Genomic DNA, 6,861 nt, shown 5'->3' on the forward strand with positions numbered 1-6,861 from the left:
ATATATATATATATAAGTAGACAACCACCATATATATTATGAAGTCACTTGGAATGGTTCCAGAAGATATAGAAACCCTCGCCTCAGATCGAGTTGGATGGCGAACAAAAGTGTGGAATGGAATGAAAGCGTTTGAAGAGACCAGGATAACGCAAGCAAGACTCAAAAGATATTTAAGGAAGAATGTAAAGATCGAGAAGGTAAATGACAAGGACCTTTTTGTGTGCTCAGTCTGTGACAGACCATGCCTGTCCTCAAATCTCAGCTGCGAACCCATGGAAAACAAACTTCAACCAATTATTCTGACTATATGTCTGTGCACACGTTTGAATGTGGTGTGTGCCAGAGGGCTTGCAAATCCAATGGGGGTCTTAAAAGACATGTTAGGATCCACAATGAGCAGAACTTACCTGCAAGTATTGGTAGTTCAAATCAGAGGTGCAATCTGTGTGGGTGTTTTTTTCAGAACATTGTCTGGTTTAAAAAGCCACATCAGATGCCATGAAAGGGCTAAGGTGTAGGTACAGGAGGTGGTCAAACTCTATGCAAGGAGTAGATAACCACCATATATATAAGTAAAAATAGTGAAGATGGAGAGCTTTTTACAATGTGAAAAGGAACATGTTTAATAACCTTTATATATTTCAGGTGCAAAGGCCCGTAATCAGAAGTAGACAATCAAGAAATATTAATCTACACTATACCAACCAACATGGAAAAGCTATTCTTGCCATTTAATAATGCACAAAACAGTTTAAATTCACTTTTAAATTATTTTACGAAGTGTTAAAATTTCACACACACAACTGTGGCCTGGACACTGACATAGTTCTGGAACTAGTTGTGCAATATAAAGTGTGACAGCTTGTGAAATAAATTTAAAGAAAAATTTAATAGTTTTGTGTGTTATTAATCAGCTGGAATGACTCTTCCGTTTCTATGTTGTAACTGCTGTTGTGAAAAATTTTTTTCAGGAAAGGTATAGCTATTATTTATGTATCTCATGACTTCTACATAGAAAACAATGACGCCAGCTTTACATTTTTAAGACGCATTAAGTTAGCTAAGCTTGGGTGCTCACAGCAAAAAAAAAAAACACAGAAATAAAAACAAAAAATAATTCCACTTCTCTCAAGTTTTCTCTTGAGTTCAGCCATTAGTTTGAATAACAATGACTTGATTTCTTCTGCTCTATAGTCTTTGAGAATGTGTTGGAGCAAAAAGAAATAGGTATTTAACAATTTACAGGCATTTCCTTCGTCTACAAAGCACTTTCATAATTTCCTGTGGCCCTCCACCTTACCTAGACTGAGAATAACATTTTATCTACTATCTTTTACTTGTTTCAGTCACTAGACAGTGACCATACTGGAGCACCACTTTGAAGGGTGTAGCTGAAAAAAACAAATTGATTCCGGTACTCCTTTTTTCTAAGCCTGGTATCTTATTTCATCAATCTCGCTTTGCCAAACTGCTAAGTTATAAAGGTGTAAACAAACCAGCACCTTTAAACTGGTCATATCTGGCCCAAATATTCTGTTTTATCTTGAAGCTGACCAGGTATGGCCTCTCACACCAACCCTACAATGTCATTCTAAAAATATACAACCACATCATCAAAATCTCAGTTACAAAATGAGGATTAATTCAAAACAATGTGGCTAAATAAGTAATGTATTTGACAGAGTAATCTGAATGTTGAAGGGTTAAATACTCCCTCCAACACTCCAAAAAACAAACATTTTATTGACTAAAATCTTGCATCATCTTTCACATAATAATCTTTTCCAATATAGGTGCAAGTCAATTACATTGACTCCAATGCTCAACTGGTACTTACTCTTTTACTTGTTTCAGTCATTTGACTGCGGCCATGCTGGAGCACCGCCTTTAGTCGAGCAAATCGACCCCAGGACTTATTCTTTGGAAGCCTAGTACTTATTCTATCAGTCTCTTTTGCCGAACCGCCAAGTTACAGGGACATAAACACACCAGCATCGGTTGTCAAGCGATGGTGTGGGGACAAACACAGACATATATATATATATATATATATATATATATACGACGGGTTTCTTTCAGTTTCCGTCTACCAAATCCACTCACAAGGCTTTGGTCGGCCCGAGGCTATAGTAGAAGACACTTGCCCAAGGTGCCACGCAGTGGGAATGAACCCGGAACCATGTGGTTGGTAAGCAAGCTACTTACCACACACCCACTCCTAGATCCCGAAAGGACGAAAGGTAAAGTGAGCCTCAGAACTTAACGAATGAAACGCCACTAAGCATTTTGTTTGGTGTACTAACAATTTTGCCGGTTCACAGGCTTCATCTTTTTATGTAATAATGAGCTTACAATTTTTAATATGAACAGCAATTAACCAGCAGTTGTTGCAGAACATCAATTGCATTGATTTTGCAGTCACAGAATGGCTTGTGAAGACCACAGGCACAGTTTTTTTTTCTACAGACAAAAGCATTATGAAAATAGAAAAATTTCAACATTGACAGGTTCAAGCAGGTTTCAAACATTGGATGAAGGGTGGTATTTAATTATGTTGCTGTCAAGAAGGATAACATGAGGACAATGTTTTAAAATCTTAACTATCAAAATAACATCATTGTAATACAGATGAGCCGAGAAGGGAGTCTCTGTGTAATTGTGTGACATGCTAGAAATAGTAACTAAATCTCTCTCAAATTATAACTCTTTTACTTGTTTCAGTCATCTGACTGCGGCCATGCTAGAGCACTGCCTTTAGTCGAGCAAATCGACCCAAGGACTTATTCTTTCGAAGCCCAGTACTTATTCTATCGGTCTCTTTTGCCGAACCGCTAAGTTATGGGGACGTAAACACACCACCATCGGTTGTCAAGCGATGGTGGGGGAACAAACACAGACACACAAACATATATATATATATACACACATATACGACGGGCTTCTTTCAGTTTCCGTCTACCAAATCCACTCACAAGGCTTTGGTCGGCCCGAGGCTATAGTAGAAGACACTTGCCCAAGGTGCCACGCAGTGAGACTGAACCCGGAACCATGTGGTTGGTAAGCAAGCTACTTACCACACAGCCACTCCTGCGCCTATAAATTAAATTTTGGTTAATGTAAGTCTTAGAATCAATGTTTGAAAACAAGATGGGATGGCCATGGCGGAAATGCCATTGATTATAAGCCTGCTTGATTAGAGCTAAACCTGGAGTGAATAACAATGACAGTAACAGCAACTTCTAAAACAGCCAAAGCTAGAAGCATCATGTCTATGCTTCACATAATTGATTTTTGTCATGATGATGACGATGAAGAAGGTGATGACGGTGATGATGATATTTATGTCAGGGTTTTAAAAGACAGCTACACTGTATCCCTGTATGTTGTAAGAGATAACAAAAGTGGTTGGCATTAGCAACAGTATATGGCTTAAAAAAAAAAAAAAAAAGTTTCATTTCATCCATGTCAGAAAGGAGAAGCAGATGTAAAAATGATGAAAATGAGGAGGATGGTGATGCTACTGCTGCTGCTCTACATATATATTCAGTCAAAAACTAACAATAAATACAGGAAAGTTTGTACACATTAATACATTTAGTTGTGAGGAATTAAGAAATTTGAGGTTTTGGACTAAGATCTTTCAATGGAGATCACCATCACTTTTTACATCCACTTTCCATGCCGGCATGGGTTAGATGGGCTGTCATGGTCCTGAGTCATTGCTCCCATAGACTGGGGCTCAATGTGTTGTTTGGTTTAGTTTCTATGACTGGATGCCCTTCCACTTGCCAACCACTTTAGTGTGTCAGGTGCATTTTCTCATGGCATCACAACACGAGGAAACTTGAAAAGTCCTTGGCAAGACAAGACTACAGGAGCCTCACAACCCTATGGCTTCTCTGCTCATTTGTGGTCAAGAAATAATTACTTGACATCACAGTAATTACACCCATTACCACTTTTCAAACCCACCTGGATTTATTATTCCTATTGTTTTACTGGCATTCCGTCGGTTACGACAAGGGTTCCAGTTGATCCGATCAACGGAACAGCCTGCTTGTGAAAGGGGCAGAATTTTCTTACTTGGTTGGTGACAACAAGGGCAATGTGCAAGTGAGTGAGCACCCCACAAACATGTGTACCCTTAACACAGTTCTTGGGGAAATTCAACATGACAAAGAGTGTGGCTAGGCTGGGTCCTTTGAAATAAAGTGTATTGCTCAAGGACACAATGTGTTGCTGGGAACTGAGCCCATGGCCTAATGATCATGAGCCAAATACCTTAACCACTGGGCAACATAGACACTCACCAATTTCCTTGTGTCTCAGATTTTTTACTTCCGCATATCCCAGGGCTTCCTTCAGTCAGGAATAATCGTAAGCTTCTACAATCGGAAAGTTTTTCTCCAAGATGCAAACCCAGGTAAAATTTTATTTTGTGGAAGACTAGTGACAGCTTGCATGCAAGTCTTTGGAAGACTAGCAACAGGTTGCATGTAAATAAGCAAGTTTTCTCTCTGCATGTCTAAGGGAAAAATCAAAAGCCAATACGGCTCAGCACCAGAATTGTTGTAGGGAATGCTATCAGAACACAAACAGCTAGAAGAGATCCCACAAGGTATTCAGTTTGATACTCGTAACATCATCATCATCATCGTTTAACGTCCGCTTTCCATGCTAGCATGGGTTGGACGATTTGACTGAGGACTGGTGAACCAGATGGCTACACCAGGCTCCAATCTGATCTGGCAGAGTTTCTACAGCTGGATGCCCTTCCTAACGCCAACCACTCCGAGAGTGTAGTGGGTGCTTTTACGTGCCACCGGCACAAAGGCCAGTCAGGTGGTACTGGCAACGGCCATGCTCAAAATGGTGTATTTTATGTGCCATCTGCACAGGAGCCAGTCCAGCGGCACTGGCAACGATCTCGCTCGAATGTCTTTACACGTGCCAGGAAGGTGATACTGGCCACAGGTGCCATCACGATTTCGCTTTCGCTTGCCCCAACAGGACTTCGGAAGCCGAGTTTTGTGTCCATTGAAGGAGACGACGTTGGCATGGGTGCCAGCAGTTTCACCAATTCATGTTTGTTTTTTTTTTTATAAATTAACCCCCGAAAGGGTGGAAGGTAACATTGACCTCAGTGGGATTTGAACACAGAATGCAGAAAATCAGTATAAATACCGCGAAACACTGTATCTGATGCTTTAAACAACATGCCACCACTACAAGAAAAGTTTGGAATCAATAACAGCTTTGGCTGAATCTGACACAAAGAATCTTGACACTCCAACAAAAGCTGCTCACTAATGAGGTCAATTCAAAGCCAACTGACAACCTCAAAATAATTTACAAAATCAGAATATCTATTTATCAGGGAAATGCCGCCTGGGTAGGCAGTACCTACCCTGAATAAAACAGATCAATAGTAATATTTTCCTTTTATGGCAAAATATGCAGCTAATTCAATAAAATTATGAAGGTTACTCTGATTACTGTGCATAAACTCTTTTACTTGTTTCAGTCATTAGACTGCGGCCATGCTGGAGCACCGCCTTTAGTCAAGCAAATTGACCCCGGAACTTATTCTTTGTAAGCCTAGTGCTTATTCTATTGGTCTCATTTGCCAAACTGCTAAGTTATGCAAACACTGACAAGTGGTGGTGGTGGTGGTGGTGGGAACAAATTCAGACACAAAGCAACACACACACAAGACAGGCATCTTTCAGTTTCCACCTACCAAATCCACTCACAAGGCTTTGGTCAGCTTGAGGCTATAGTAGAAGACACTTGCCCAAGGTGCTACACAGTGGGACTGAACCTAGAACCATGTGGTTGGGAAACAAGCTTCTTACCACACAACCACGCCTAAATCTTTTTTTTTTTTTTAATGGGTTAGTCAGAGGAAGAAAAGCAGTGTCCCTGATATTAGCAGAAGCCCTGAGACAGTTGTGGAATATGGAGAGAGAGAGAGAGAAAGAAACTACAATTCATGGGCTGCTGTAGTGGGAAGCAGTAATTACAAGATATTGAGTTAACCTCAGACTAGGGACCTCACCTGATCTCTGTCAAAAGCACCAAAGGACCTCGTGGTAATGGTATCAGTGTTAAACTGGATCCAAATCCATGTTTAATGGGGGGTAAAAAAAATTACAAAAGTAAAATAAAGAATAAAAGCAAACAACAGATTTGTTTTGTTTTGTTTTGTTTTTTTTTCTGTTCTTTCATGTTTTAATATGGAAGAATTAAGATTTGGTGGGTTGTAGGAGGTTGGGGGTGTTGTGTTATTAATGAAATAAAAGAATAATTGAAGGGCTTTATCAAAATTTTCATTTTCAATATAAAGCCATATTATTCTTTTAATGTACGTAAAAAAAAAAAATCCTAATGGAAATTAAAAAATAAGATAGGGATAAAAATAAAATAGAATTATTCTGTACACTTTGGAAAAGAATTCTTTATTATATACAAACACACACACAGACACACACATATACGCACATACACACACACACCTGCATATACACACAAACATACACAATACATATATATATATATATGTCCATATATGTATACATATACACATCTACACACATATACATACATGTATATGCACACACACACACACACATAAACATTCATACATGTACACACACACACACACATAAACATTCATACATGTACACACACACACACACACATAAACATTCATACATGTACACACACACACACACAGCTTTTTATTCTAATCTTAACCTCTGAATGTACAAAGGAAAGTTTAAAAAAAAAAAAAATTACATGAGAATTCTGTACAGTTTATAAAAGAATATAAGAATAAAAAAAAAAAAATTAAAAAAA

Source organism: Octopus bimaculoides, chromosome 7, assembly GCF_001194135.2.
Source record: "Octopus bimaculoides isolate UCB-OBI-ISO-001 chromosome 7, ASM119413v2, whole genome shotgun sequence".
Lineage (NCBI taxonomy): Eukaryota > Metazoa > Mollusca > Cephalopoda > Octopoda > Octopodidae > Octopus > Octopus bimaculoides.